The 16,084-nt window shown below is 41.3% G+C and overlaps 1 long non-coding RNA gene across 1 annotated transcript in view; it reads right to left on the minus strand.

Moving 5' to 3' along the window:
- The window catches only part of LOC308193286, a 41,742-nt gene extending 26,337 nt beyond the window's left edge, over positions 1 to 15,405 (minus strand). The window contains exon 1 of the long non-coding RNA XR_013949520.1: positions 15,352 to 15,405. This is a non-coding gene — a long non-coding RNA (uncharacterized lncRNA). The remainder of the gene's footprint in view (positions 1 to 15,351) is intronic.
- Between the last annotated feature and the right edge of the window lie 679 nt (positions 15,406 to 16,084).

Raw genomic sequence — 16,084 nt, forward strand, 5'->3', positions numbered from 1 at the left:
TCTCCTGATGCCTCTATCTACACAGGAGAAATGAACACCACACTCCACATATAAGTGCTGTGGTCCCCTGTGACTAAATACTGCACCAATGTTGCAATGAAGGCAAACTTCTACCTTTTCAGTGTTGGGCTAGTACAAAAGGGAGATGACTGGACCCAGAATTGGGCTTATAATACCACAATAACACAAACATCTGCCAAACTGGAGCCTCAGCTAATACCCTAAGAAACAGAAGCAGGTGATCAGGCCCAGCCAGCATGGGTTTATGAAAGGCCGGTCCTGCCTGACTAACCTGATCTCCTTCTATGACAAAGTGACGCGCTTGGTGGATGAGGGAAAGGCTGTGGATGTGGTCTACCTTGACCTCAGTAAGGTTTTTGACACTGTTTTCCACAACATTCTCCTCAAGAAACTGTCTGCTCGTGGCTTGGACTGGCATACGCTTCGTTGGGTTAGAAACTGGCTGGGTAGCCGGTCACAAAAAGTCATGGTGAATGGAGTTAAATCCAGTTGGAGGCCGGTCACTAGAGGAGTCCCCCAGGTCTCAGTACTGGGGCCAGTTCTCTTTAATATCTTTATCGATGATCTGGATGAGGGGATCGAGTGCACCCTCAGTAAGTTTGCAGACGACACCAAGTTAGGTGCATGTGTCGATCTGCTCGAGGAGAGGAAGGCTCTGCAGGAGGATCTGGATAGGCTGGACCGATGGGCTGAGGTCAACTGTATGATGTTCAACAAGGACAAGTGCCGGGTCCTGCGCCTGGGGCGCAACAACCCCAAGCAGAGCTTCAGGCTGGGAGATGAGTAATTGGAAAGCTGCCTGGTGGAGAAGGACCTGGGAGTACTGGTTGATAGGCAGCTGAATATGAGCCAGCAGTGTGCTCAGGTGGCCAAGAAGGCCAACAGCATCCTGGCTTGTATAAGAAGCAGTGTGGCCAGCAGGTCTAGGGAGGTGATTGTCCCCCTGTACTCGGCTCTGGTGAGGCCGCACCTCGAGTACTGTGTTCAGCTTTGGGCCCCTCGCTACAAGAAGGACATGGACGTGCTCGAGCAAGTCCAGAGAAGGGCAACGAAGCTGGTGAGGGGTCTGGAGAACAAGTCTTATGAGGAGCGGCTGAGGGAGCTGGGATTGTTCAGTCTGGAGAAGGGAAGGCTCAGGGGCGACCTTATCGCACTCTACAGGTACCTTAAAGGAGGTTGTAGCAAGGTGGAGGTTGGTCTATTCTCCCATGTGCCTGGTGACAGGACAAGGGGGAATGGGCTAAAGTTGTGCCAGGGGAGGTTTAGGTTGGATGTTAGGAAGAACTTCTTTACTGAAAGGGTTGTTAGGCATTGGAATAGGCTGCCCAGGGAAGTGGATCAGTCACCATCCCTGGAGGACTTTAAAAGACGTTTAGATGTAGCCCTTAGTGATATGGTTTAGTGGAGGACTTGTTAGTGTTAGGTCAGAGGTTGGACTCGATGATCTTGGAGGTCTCTTCCAACACAGATGTTTCTGTGATTCTGTGATTCTGTGATTCTGTGATTCTGTGACTGTACAGAACTGATCAGTAAATTATCAGCTCCAACCAGTGTCTATGTTGTAGTATATGTGTAACATGACTTTATGTGTTTTTGTTTCATGAAAGCAGGGGTATGAAAGGGGAAAATAATGTAGCAGGAAGTTTATATTTCAAGCAGATCCATCCACATCTCTTTACGAGTATATGAGAGATGATGTGTGGTCACTTGTAAAACATCACCTTTAGGCATATTTTATTTCTTTGCTAAATCAAAAAAAAGAACTATGCAGGAGACTGATTTGTCACTATGTTGTTCTGTTGTCAAGGAAAATGGCATTTTAAACTAAGTATGAGTTTAAATGTAATAGATGTTGCAAGATAAACTGAGGCTCCTCTATCCCATTCAGGTTAGTTCTGTAGTTCAGTACCAAGCTTTAATGAAGTTAATCACGAAACAGCTGCTTTTAAGTTTAATGTATTTTAGTGCATTCCTGAATTGGGGCAATTTTGAAGAAATTAGAAATCCCTAAATTTCTACTGCAAAGTATATTGAATATTATGGAAATACTGATAAAATGACTATCTATAGACTGCTCCTATAATTCTGTCTCTTCATTTTGTTAATGTCCAGATTATTAACCTTATGTTAAAACTCATTAAAAAGTTCATATGTCTGGTGATGACAGAGTTACATTCATTCCCTGCTGATGACCAGGCTGCCTATAAACACATGTACCTGCTTAGGTGCTGAGCAGTATGAGTTCATGCTGTCCCTGCTGTAAGTCAACAAGAAGTAAATCAATACAGAAGCTGTTTTGACACCTCCTCATGAAATTTTCCTGGAGTTACTATATCCTGCCTCTTTGAATAGACATATCTTGACAAGAGTAGACATAGCCTGTATGTGTGTGGGTGCTAATCTTGGCAGTAACACTGAACACCCATATGCTGATGAACTCCAGACACTTGTTCTCTTATACAGAGAATTTATTGAGAATATTGTGCTTCTTTAAGCACATCAGTGATGCTTTGAACCACTTCTTCTTGCCAGTTACCATTTCATTGATAATCCTCTTAAAAAGAAGGAAGAAAAACAAAATCAAAGATAAAATAAATACAAAACCAAAAAAAAAAAAAGAACCAAAAAAAATGTGGCTGGATTGCCTCTGGCTGGATTTAAAGTTCCATTACTGACATTATCAGTTAATCATTTAACCTTAGATCTGCTGGTGAAGCTGAAACCCCAATTCCTTTTCTAGACAGTTTCAAGAAGAAAAATAAATTAAGCAGTATAAAATACATTCTAATAACCACTCTTTAAGTAAAAGGAGCAGATGATTTTAAAAAAGAAAGTCTAAAAGATGTCTGAAAGATTAAAGCTGGAATTCAGGTTAAAATTATCTATGAGAAATAAGAAATCCTTAGCTAACAAATCATTGAAAGGAAACAGAATATATTGTTCATTTTACACATCAGGAATTTAAAACACAATTCTTCTACAGTTCTTACAGGACAAGAAGGTACACATCCCCAAGGAATGCTACATCAAACTCAGCTCCTTGGCTCACTTATGGAAGAGTGAGATGTTTCTAGGATGTTTTTTTAAGAATGAACCAACTTTGAATAGGGAATAAATAGTTGGACATCTTATTGTAGAATCTGTCAGTGGAGAGAGACTCCTCCATTTGCAAAATGGTAGATGGAGGCCTCCATCAAATATTCACTCAATCTTGTCCTTTGTAGGAAAGTAGTGGCTTAGTAGGAAAAGAGTTTGTTTTGAGCCATGCAATCGCTTTAAAATATTTTTCTTTGCTTACTTATACCAAGGTTCCAGAAAATGTGTATCCATTATAATAAATCATTGATACTAAATGATAAAGCACGGATACTAAAATGAGGGTGAGAGTCATTGTTTTCATGTTAGAATCACATCTATGGTTGAAACTAATGTGGACATAGCAATGTGGCAGGGACTACAGAACCATGATAAATAAGAGCTTTTTTTTTTTTTTTTTTTTTTTTTCCTACAGAAAACAGAGAGGAGTGGCAAATGATTATGAAAAGTGAAGTGAAATGAGTGAAATGAGCTAAAGAAAAGTTACTAATATCAGCTGTCATATGTATTCTGGAGTCCAAAGGTAGGGATGGTTGAAAGAAAAACAACCTTAGATATCTAGGACTTGTCTTTCTTTCTCAAGGACTGCAGTTCTGATGGTGGCTTTTCCCTCATCTCAGCAGTTTTTTAGAAGGCAGGAGTGGATTTATCAGTCACTGTGCCAGGGCTTGCTTTCTCTTTATGTAAGCTTCCCTCAATATTCAATCTGTCTTCAGGCAGCTGCCAAGAAGGGTGAGTTTCTTGTTCTGCAAACGGCTCAGAAAAAAAAAAAAAACAAAAACAAAAAAAAAGACCAAAAAACACCTCCCCTGATACTGAGAGACAATCTTCCAAGTTCTTTTTCCAAGTCAAAGATTCAAAGCAAAAAGTGACAAAAAAAAGATTTTTTTTTTCTGAAATTGAAAAATACTAGAGCTATAAACATGATTTTTAAATGCATTTTTTTTCCTAAAACAGTGATTGCACATTTGTATAATGATAATTTTTGACATTTTTCTTCTGTCTTGGCTATTTTTAGAAAAAAAATGGTTTCAGCAGTTATTGACTATCATAGTATATCACTTTTACTATATCACTTTAGCAAAATTAAGTTTTTTCATACTTTCTCCACTAATGGTATTTTTTCCCAAAGAAAAAAGCAGGGAGAATTTGTAATAAAAGACTAACTGTATTGTAAAAACTTCAAAAGTCAATGTTCTCAATGTTGATGCTTTAAAATACTAAACATAGTTAAAAACGGGTTAAAAATGGTGGACAAGTGAATATGGAGCCAAACACAGTGTAGGTTGATGGCAGAAATATCCGCAAGCTTTGCTCCGGATAAAAGGAAGATAAAAGTAGGATTTAGATCTGTACAAAACAGAAAGAAAACAGGCAGCTCCTAGCACTGATAAGAAATAAAACACCAGTGCCAACAGCAGTAACAAGGCAACAGGCACCACCAAGACAGCAAGAGATAGGTTGGCAGACAGAAGCAAGAAAGAAATTATGCAGACCCAACTATGGTGACAGGACGATAGTTTGAAGGCTTCCAGCTTTGTGCATCTGGGCAACGAGCTGCCTGCTCCTTGCTTGGAGGTTACCTGACCTCCAAGGCATTTTGTGGGGCTATACAGGCACCCACAGTCAGTCTCCTTCACTTAGGTTGTCCATCACTTCACTGCTTGGCTGTGACTCAAGGGCTTCATGGGATGCCAACCATGGGTACCCCAATGCCAGCATGCATCAACAGGGAGTACTCCAGCCTGGGGAAACTGGGGATAGTTGGATATCCAGCACAGTGGGACCTTCCTTCAAGAGCATGAGGTAACAAATATCAGAGGATGGTATTCAGGCATCAGGTGGCCTGATCAGATCTGCCTTTATCAGTCTAGGTTCCCAGCTTTCTAAGAGCTCACAATGGAAGCAGGAAAGAAAAGGCAGCTTCCACCAGGATAAGGCAGGTAACACCTCCTGGAAGAGGTAAAAGAGCACCAAGTAATTTTATTTTACAGATTGATGGCCACAGCCTTTGAAGTTGACAAGCTTCCAAATAGGATGATCACCCATTACAGCAAAACGCCTATGGCATTGCTATGAGTTGCAGGAATGACTCTGTAAAACATACTACTGGTAGCCCATTGCCATTGTAGCAGGTCTGTTTGTTCGTGACAAGTATCACTTGCCAACCAAGATTTCCAGGCCAGCTATTGCTCTGCTACCTAACAAATGACCGCCAGCTGCGCTTTGAAAAGCCAGTGCTCCCAGGCGTTGCATAGGAACGCTGCTATGTAAAAACGAGTCTAGATCTTGAAAGAACATAAGAAGCTCTGTAAACAGATTAAGATACTGGTTGTTCAGGTGGGAAACTTTTTAAAATGTTAGGTCTGATTCTGTTCCTACAAACTGTGAGCTAAAAATAAAATTGTGATTTTGTTTTCTAAATTTTCTTTTTCTTTACTTCAGACCAATCTAGAAGACAGAAAACTAATGTCACAACAAATAAGATATATGTTAACAATACAGGCACTGCCTCAGGTACCAGGTCAATACTAGTAGTGTATGTCGGAGAAGAGATGAAGTACGTATGATTGCTATATGAATTATAAACCTAATTTACAATGGAAGCAGGGAGGTAGAAGAGCATACAGTAAACATCTCAATCTTAGATGTTGATAAACTGTAATTTTTAATTCTATTTCTTGCATGCAGGTTGAACCCATTTCCCCTGGAGTTTTCTGGAATACCAGACTACATAGGAAAACAATAAGGAAAGTCTTTATTCCTTCTATCCTCTCTTACAAAGGTATTGACAGTTTTCCACAATGGATCATGTGATAGAGCTCAGCTTTTATAACGTAATGTGCAGTAATTTCAACCATTTATTCTCTGTATTTCAGAAATATTTATTTGATGAACTCCTGAGGTAGTAAATAAAAATAAAAACCATAATTATGATTATGATTTTTTTTTTTCTTCAGGGTAACTACGGATAACTAAAGGAAAAAAGAATCCCTTAAGTTGATTCTGATTCTACCCCTCCTCAAGAGGACTGACGTGTTTTCAACCAAGGAATTGTTAATAAATGGCCTTTCCTAACAATCCCTAGGCTGAGGCTGTTTCTAAGATGGCAGTCCAGGCAGCTCAGAATGCAGAAACCCCACACAACCCATCAGCTAATGTTCAAATAAATTAAGTCATATATTTGCAAAGCTTTTAGAATAGGAATGTCCACATAACTTGTTTAAAATGTTCCTGTTCTGTTTGGAGAGGGTCAAAATCCCGGAGATGCTGTGTTTCAACATTATCCCTAATGTAACCTACAGACTGTCATGTCATAAGAATGAAATACACTTCTAGCCCTGGCTCCTATCAACTGCTGGAGTGGACTAAGCAACCTGAATCATTTTGTAGCCTGATCCTGCATCTTTCATTTGTAGTGAAGTACACTCCTGTAGCACTGCAGGTATGCCAGAAGAGCAATGCTCTGCCCAAGGAAGACCTTATGAAGGGAGTATTTTTCAGCAGGGTAAGTTAACCTTGGATATCCCTAAAGCCAGCAAGCTGAGATGCTGAGATGTTAGCCATAGTTTGATTTTTACACTACTGAAAATGTTCCACACCTTCCATTAGCACTAATGAGCATTATGTACAAAGATACCAAATACCAATATTGCAGAAATTATGAGCTCACTTAAGAAATTGTACTCTTTCTAGAAGGTTCCTGGAATAATTTGTGGTGAGTGCTAAGGCAACTATGACACAACTGAGATTAAATAATAATGCGTATTTTAAGTGTACATTATTTCCCTGTTTCTAAAGATCACACATAAAACGTTTAATTTGTTCATTATGCATATTAAGTCATAACATAGATTATTTCATTCTCTTCTGACAGCCAAATAGATTTTTTTTTCCTGTGCTACTGAGAATATGTATTGATTATAAGATCCCACTTGGAGTACAGCTCTGGGCCACCAGCACAAGAAGGACATGGACATATTAGAACAAGTCCAGAGGAGGGCCACAAAGACAATTAGAGAACCTCTCCTACGAATATAGGCTGAGAGAGCTGAGTTTGTCTTTACAGAGAAGAAAAGTCTCCATGGAGACCTTATTGAGGCCTTCCAGAACCTAAAGGGGGCCTACAGGAAAGCTGAGGAGGGACTCTTTGTCAGGGGGTGTAGTGATAGGACAAAGGGTAATGGCTTTAAACTAAAATAAATAAATAAATAAATAAATGTAGATTTGGATTAGATACTTGGAAGGCATTCTTTACTCTGAAGGTGGTGAGGCACTGGCACAAGTTGCCCAGAGAAGCTGTAGATGCCCCATCCCTGGAAGTGTTCAAGACCAGGCTGGATGGGGCTTTGAGCACCTGGTCTGGTGGGAGTTGTCCCTGCCCATGGCAGGGGGGTTGGAATTGGGTGATCTTTAAGGTCCCTTCCAACCCAAACCATTCTGTGATTCTATGGTTGATATTTATAACCTGCAGAAGCGTGAGAGCCCTCAGGCTGTGTCATTCCCCGGCTCCATCCACCATGTCTCCAAGCTCCCCAGGAAAGGTGTAAGGATCCTCACACCCCTCTGAGTGGGATGCAGTGTCCCGATATCCCAGCTGTCACTGCCCACTCTGATTGTCACAACAGCTTACCGGAGTGTAGAGGAAATGGTTTTGACTGGCATACTAAGACAATCAGTTGACATCAGCATACTCAGCTAGGTAGGCCTAAACCTGCTAGCTCTCCAGCAATACCTCCAAGCCTGGCTATCCTTTGATTAATAAATGATATTAGCAATTAAAACCAAAGCACACAATTGGACTAATGGATCTTGTACAATCCAATTTTATCTTTTGCTGGGAGGTAATGAAGAATAAACAAGAAGCTGAGATAAACTGAGCTGATAAGGAGCACAGCCTGTATGTCTTCTTGGCTTCATTTGCACAAGTCCCAGAAATACGTCTGTAGGCAGCCACTAAGCTGAGATTTATTTGTTTGCTCAACTTGATTAATAATTTTGCACTTTTGACTTGGTTTAGTGTTTTCTTTACATTTGTCCAGATATTTGAATCAGATAACTAGCAAATGACAGCTTAAAAGGCATTAAGTAGGCAAATATACAAACATGCCCTGCCATATCTGCCTTGGATTTTCATGTGAATGACATGTCAACCTGATCAAGGCAGGGGGATGCAATGATTTACTCTCTGTGAAGTTGTTCACAGCCATGTTTGTGTGAAAGGCTGTTTGAGTAAATCAGTTTCAAGTCAACAGCACTGTGAAAAAATTAGGAAAGTGCTAAACAGACAGGTGGATCCAGTCAGCCTTTTGTGAATTTGCACCAAATCTCGGGGAAGGGTTAGGAGATCACATTTCCCCCTTCAGCAGTAAAAGTCACAAAACTCCTCCTGGTGGCTTTAGGAGACTAATTCTCGTGTCTCACAGGGATTAGAGCAGAGTCCTGTCTTGAAGTCACCTGCTGTGGGTGTAGCTTGGGTGGGTGTGGGTGGAGAAGTTAAGATTTTGAGAAAGTCCTTAGCATTTCACACTAACTGCTATAATTTTGAGTGTCTGTGCCCAAAAGCTTCTCTGCTTTTTTTTTTTTTTTTTTTTTTGAGAAACTATCTTCCCCTAAGAAATTTGTCTTTCTCAAACTATGGATTTACAGCATTAATCCTCATGCTATGTAGAAGACAGGATTTACCTGTATAAAGAGGTGTTCAGCAAAATGGAAATCAGGTTTTTAAACTGCAGCTTATGGTTGAACATGATCAAAGAGCAGATGGATGTAAGCACCATACAGTTCAAACACCCTTGTACCTGTTTAAGCGTCACTTTTAAAGTGAGCTGTTGAACGGAGTCCCTGCTAGCCCTGATAGACACGTACCCTGCCTCTTCTCCTCTGTGGTCACACATAGGCCTGAAACAGATTTCTCTTTTTATGTTTCCACACACAGAAACAGTCTTGGTATCAGCAGAGTTGTGTTCAATACTTGAAGACTCTGGGGACATAAAAATCAATTCTTGGCTCAAAGTCCAGCAATATTCTGTCTCAGCAGAACTGTGCAAACTACAGTGTGATTACAGTGGTTATGCTACCGGTTAGTCAACTACTACCAAAATGAGGGGGTGGAGAGGAAGGCAAGCATTTCATCTTTTAAGTCACATTGCACTTTGTTGCTGTCAGTGTTCTGCCCTTCTGGGAAAAATAAATAAATAAATAAAATAAGAAAATGAGGGGGAGGTGTTCTGCCTGGGTGGTTGGAAGAGAAAAACTGCAAAACTATGCAGCACCTCCCTAAACCTTACTGCTGTTTATTTGGGTGGGAGGGGGGTGGGGGGGTGGGGGATGGGGAGGAATGGGGTAAGCTGGTTCTTTTTATATTTTATTTTATTTTATTTTTATTTTATTTATTTTATTTCATTTCATTTCATTTCATTTCATTTCATTTCATTTTTATTTTGGGTATGAAATACCCTTCCTCTTAAACTCAAAGGGGAAAAAAAGAAGAAAAAAAAAAAAAGACTGATAATAAAAATTTTCCAGAGGGAAATACATTTATGTTTCAAGCTCTGCTTGTCAAGGACTGTCTAAAGACTGGTTTCCTCATGGTTCCTGCACATCTTCCTTCTGTACTCTGAGGAAAGTGTCTCTCTGATTGTTACCCATATGTGAATATGGGAAGGTCGCACTTTTACACATACAATAGTGAAGCTCCAAGAGAACTGAAAGCAGGATTTTAGCCCAGAGCATGCCAGAGATGTTGAGCTGAGAAGAACAAATATGTTGGGTTGGAGGCAGCGGTAATAAAAATGCTTTGCGACTTTGCTCTTGCAGGAGACTAAAATTATTACTCATACATTTCCTATGAAATTATTCAAAAGGCCTACAAGACTGCAGGCCCCCACATTGCCAGACCTTCAGAGGGATAGGGGATGCTGTCCCAGGCCTCTAGCAGCTGGAAGGGGAGCTGGTAGCAGTCCAACAAGCTGCCCTACTGAGGATTGTGTGCTGGGCTTCTGGGCTGCAGGCACACACTGCTGGCTCATGTCAAGCCTTTCGTCTACCAGAACCCCCAAGTCTCTCTCCACAGGGCTGCTCTCAATGAGTTCTTCTCCCAGTCTGTGCTCCTGTCTGGGAGTGCTGTACTGGGTCTGGCTGGGATGTTAACTTTCCCTGCAGCAGCCCATACAGTGCTGTGCTCTGCACTTGTAGCTAGAACAGCAGTGGTATCACACCAGTGTTGTGTCTGCTGCTGAGCAGTGCTGGCACCACATCAGGACTCCCTCCAACCCCCCCAGAGCCAGCAGGCTGGGGGTGGGCAAGTGATGGGGAGGGGACATCACCAGGGGAACTGACCTAAACTGACCAAAGGGATATTCCATACTATATGGTGTCACACTCAGCAATAAAAGGTTTTCTTTTCTTCTTCCCCTCTTCTGAGAAGGGAGAAGAGAGAGCAGTTGTGGTGGAGTTCAGCTGCCTAGCAAGGTAAAACCAGCACAATTGCCCTGACCCATGTGCAGCACCTTGCGCTTGGAGTTGTTGAACCTCATGTGGTTCCCATGGGGCCAATTCTCAAGCTTGTCCAGGCCCATTTGGATGGCATCCCTTCCTTCTGTTGTACTGACTGCACCACTCAGCTAGGTGTCATCTGCAAACTGCAAACAAAAACAGAGTGCACTTGATCCCATTGTCTATATCATTGACAAATGTATCAAACAGCACCAGTCCAGAGATGGACCTCTGAGGGCCACTGTTAATCACGAGCCTCCACCTGGACATAGAGCTGTTGACTACAACTCTCTGACTACTGTCACCCAGCCAGTTCCTTATCCACTGGCTGGTCCACCCTTTAAACCCATCTGTCTCCAATCTGGGGATCAGGATGTCATGTGGGACTGTGTCAAAGGCCTTGTAGAAGTCCAGGTAAATTACATCTGTCAGTCTTCCCTTGTCAACTGATGCAGTCATTCCATCATAGAAGGCCACCAGATTATTCAGGCATCATTTGCCCTTGGTGAAGCCATGCTGTCTGTCTCACATCTCTTCCTTGTCCTGCATGTGCCTTGACATTGCTTCCAGGAGGACCTGTTCCATGAAATTCCCAGGCACAGACGTGAAATTCACCAGTCTATAGTTCCCTGGGCCTTCCTTTCTACCCTTTTTAAAAATGGGAGCGATGTTTCTACTTTTCCAATCACCAGGGACTTTGTCTGACTGCCATGATTTTTCAAGTGTGATGAAGAGAATCTTGGCAACTCCTTCGGCCAATTCCGTAAGTACCCTGGGATGCATGTCATTGGGCCCCCTAGACTTGTACCTATTCAGTTTCATCAGGTGGCCTTGAACCTGATCTTTGCTTACAGTGAGAGGGACTTTGCCCCCCAGCCCTAAACTGAAAGATTCAAGGAAACAAGAGGCGTGGGAAGCCTGACTGGCAGTGAAGTCTGAAGCAAAGAACTTGCTGAGTGCCTCAGCCCTCTCCACGTCTGCTGTTACCAGTTCTCCTTTCTTCTTTATCAGAGATGGTGCTCCCTCCTTGGCCTCTCTTTTCTGACCAATGTGTCTGTAGTATCCCTTCTTATTATTCTTTTCATCCCTTGCCAAGTTCAGTTCCATCTGTGCCTTGGCTTTCCTGATCCCATTCCTATACGTCCGGACAGCATCCACATACTCTTCCCAGGACACATGTCCCTGCTTCCACTGCATGTGCATTTCCTTCTTACACCTCAGTGTGCCCAGCAAGTCTTTGCTCAGTCATGCTGGATACCTGCCTTCCCTGCTTGCTTTCTTACACATGGGTATTGAGAGCTCTTGAAACAATCTTACTGATAATTATAAATAAAAGCAAAGATTTTAAATTCTTCTTAGATTCAGAAAAGTATAATATATTACATGAAGGTTCTGGGGAACCCCGTCTTCTACACTGACACTCCTACACATTTAGTACCTTAGTTGCAAGATAAAGTATTCAAAGAAAATTAAAGGTATCCATTATTTAAATGGAGCTATTATTCTCCAACTGAGGTGAGAAATTAATTTCTGGAATGAAAATAATGACAAAATATTCTACATGTAATTACAATATATGCATTTTATATACAGAACATACACCAAGTTGTTCTTTTACATGGTTGTTTTAGTGTTTCTTTCTTTTGAAACTGTTTTCACATCTTGAGGGAAGTGACTCAGAAATACACAAAAGCAGCTTTCACCATGACCAGTAAATACTCATAATATATTCAGAATATATTCCAATCTTCTTTTGCTATACCCTATCTAAAAATTCTGCAAAGTTGAAGACTGGAGTCACTAGTTCAGGATAAACTGTCAAAGTTTTGCTGACGGATTTGACCAAGCAATTCTAATTAATATCGTACTAAATCCTCCCCCTGCCCCAGTGTTAAAAATTGAGCCCTAAAGGACTAACCTGTTTGCCTACATTCTTTATTATTATTGTTATATCAACAGGGTTTGGAGAGCTAGGTAACATCAGTTCATCACTGCCACCACCTGGTAGAATTCAAAAACCCTAGATTCATGAGCACAGGTGTATCAGAAAGGTAGTAAAGGGATTAAACAAAAAAGAGCAAATCCTGGGGGGCAATCATACTAAGCCAATGCTTTAATGTGAAATGGAAATATAATTATCCACACAATAGCTTCCAGTCTTTCCAAAGTGGAAAGATAAGAGCAAACCACAAGAGGTATAGGAGACCTGAGGTTAGGTTGTTTATATTTTTGGGGTAGGGAGTGGGAGAGGGCCAGGAGAGAGAGGTGGCATTGATTGATTGATTTGGTTGCAGGTGTTTTGCAAAGAGACTGTGAGTGGCTAGTTAAGGTAAAGCTGGCTAGGAAAGACCAGATATTATCCTTCAGATTCTGGTTGGTCTTCCACACTGTTCAATATTGTCTCATTGGAACTTATTTTTCATTCCTCCACACATGGTCAACCATTTGCGTTCCTGGGCAAGAAGCTTAGGACTAAACTGACTTCTGATGAGCTCTCCCTTATTTCTACTACCATCCTCTTCCTTTGCTTCCTGATACGCAGATAAATCACTCTGGGCCTTCAGCAAAACTCACAGGAGTGATTTGCACTCCTTCTGAATATTTAATCCTGCTCTATAACTTAATCTCTTTAATCATATAACTTCTTACCCCAGCTAGACACCTGTCTATTAATCAGCCAGTGCCAGGCTGAGCTTCACGTGGGATTTGGAGGCACCTGTAGCAAAGGAGGAAATGACAAGTGGCATGATCACACACAGGAGAGTATGTCAACCATGTGTTCAGTGTATGGAGGCATTGTCCACTGCAGCATGCGCAAGCTAGCTCCTCTGCGCATAAGATGCACCAGCAGCGTGGCAGCAGGTTGCTGAGAGCCCAAGAACACAAGCCTCTCTGACAGGCTTGTTTCAAGCTCATCACTGAGTAAGCAAGTTTAGTCACACCTCTATTACTCAACTGAACCACAGGGCAACCTTAAAAGCTCTTACCACTCAAAAAACATTTACTCCTTGACTAAGTGTTGCCACGTTCTTTAGGAGTGTGGTGTTTTCATGTAATTTTAAGCTCAGAATTTCTGGGGCTAGTGGGAAGAATCTCTGTTAAAGCTGACTGGGAGCTGGGTGTTAGTTTTTGGGCAGGGTTCCCTGAAAGAGGCTTCTTTGCTGCAGGCCATTTCTACTGTTCAAGGACTAACACAACTCATGCAATTTTAATTAGTGTCATAAAAAATATACCACATTTTGGGTCACCGGTTCCTTCTCTGGTGGGAGGCTGACGAGTAAGACTTCCTGCAAGCTACCAGTCAGAATAGAATGTTGTCAATGTAAATGTAATAAATTAGGGAAAGTAATCTGGGCAGTGGAAAGGTGGCTAAAGTCACTGTTCTGTTGATGGTTTTATTTCCCCTCTGCTTTAGCTTGGCACCTTTTATATAACTTATATTATCACAACAGTCTTTGTGCCAGGAAGAGTGAAGTACTCTGCTGTTCCAAGCTTCTGCTAGTCTAGATAAGCCAGCAATAATTATTTCTGAGTGAAACAAAATTAACCCTCACAATGGAGCCTGAGTCCATAGCTGTATTCCAATTTGGAAGTCATTTGTCTTGGTACACAAAGGCCCAGATTCCCCATAGCACAAAACAGCATACTTGCAGACTCAGAGCTACATTGGCAAACCAGAAGTCTTAAAGCTGTTATTATAAATGTCATCATTGTTTTATTGTTACTCCATGTTGCTATAACTCCACAGCTAACATTGTGCATTGGGAAGAAAGCATAGATGAAATCTGTTTCCCCATTAATTTAAAAACTAGAGACACAGTTTTCTGCTACCATTGCAGTCAGATGAGCTATCATTGTGAGTCAGGATTTCTTGTGTGCCTGTTTTAATACATACAGATCAACACTTAGGTAAGACACAGCAGAGGAAGAGCCAAAGAAAAGAAAGGAAGAGGTAACAGGTAAAAAGGGAAGGGTTAGAAGGCTGAAGGAAAGGGACTTGATAAAAGGCATAAGAGGCAGAGGAGAGGGGACTATATGACCTCCTGGAGTCCCTTTACCCCGTTTCGATTCTGTAAGAAATAATAGAGGGTGTTGTTTTAGCAAATCCTGTTTCATATTACACATTTCCCTTGCCTGTATTTTGAGTCTGTTGATGCTGCTATACTGATGGAAAAAGTATGGCACAGAAAAAATAAGGGAATAGCAAGTGAGTTCTCTAGTTTTAGACCAACACAGGGGAATGGGTTGTAATTTATAAAAATAAAATAAGTTGTAATTAGAAAAAAACACAAAACTATCTATTTAATCCCTGTAAAAATTATATAAAAACAAACAAAGAACATGCAAAATTACAGAAAAGGAAAATGACAGACAACTCAAAAAAATTGTTTCTCTGCTTTAAAGTGTCGGGTGACAGTTACATACATCAGCAGATAGTGTGATATATTTGTCTTAATCTGTGGAAGAGAGGTGGCTGAGGAAGACATGTCATAGTGAGCCTATCTTCATATTCCATAATCTATTAACAAGTACAGCTCTTCTGGTTGATAAGAAGAAGCATTTCTGCTGACTCCTCCCACTAACTCAATAAAACTACAGTGACAAGCAAAAGCACATCCTCCTTTATTACCACAGAGAGGTTTAGACAGCCAATAATCCTGAGTGGGGTATGCCCACATGCAGTAAACCAGACATCTGTTGAAGGCCTATTTAAATACACAGCATAGGCATACCTACCTAATCTTTCACTCTCGTGTGTAGGCCATGTTATATTATTGCAGTGGAATCTGGTGTGCCCTTCTTAGCAGTTATCCATGGGTATGCAATTAGAAGTGAAGCAGGCAGACAGATGTTGAGCGAGCACTGAGACGTCACCATTCATCATCAGCTAGCAGATACTGAACTTGGCTGACTACCCCAGCTTAGTCAGATAGTTTGGCAAACTGTCTCTCAGCACTAGGTTTTTCACTCAGGCTCTTAAATTGTACTAAAAGTTCACTCTGTAAATCATGTAAAACTGGGGGATGGGACTGGCTTCATTTTTGCCATCAAGCAAAGTTATTAGAAATTCAGACCTTTTACAAGCGGTGTTGCTTCTCTGTTTGAGTCTCACCTTTCATCCCAAGATAGCATCACTGCCTATTTAAAAGAGAAAAAGGCATTTGGCCAGCTATTAAATTGAATTCCTTTCCTCCATCCTGCATGTGCTGAGTCTTGCATACGAAGCATAAAAGGCAAAACCAAAGGTCTAATAGATGGGACCATAAGGATCTTCACATACCATCTCTGAGTAAAAGAGATCAAACAAAGACTTTCAAGAACTCAGAAACATGTCATCATATGTGGTATTTCTCTTGTCAGCAGCAAAGCTGTCTCTAATGCACAGCACACTTAGCAAATCAAGAATGCTTCAGGCCAAATTTGGGTAAAAGCTAAAGCTTTGCCTCCCACAGGTTTTATCTACAGCTGC

The sequence above is a fragment of the Anser brachyrhynchus genome (genome assembly GCF_964034855.1).
Source record: "Anser brachyrhynchus genome assembly, chromosome: 3".
NCBI classification, from domain to species: domain Eukaryota; kingdom Metazoa; phylum Chordata; class Aves; order Anseriformes; family Anatidae; genus Anser; species Anser brachyrhynchus.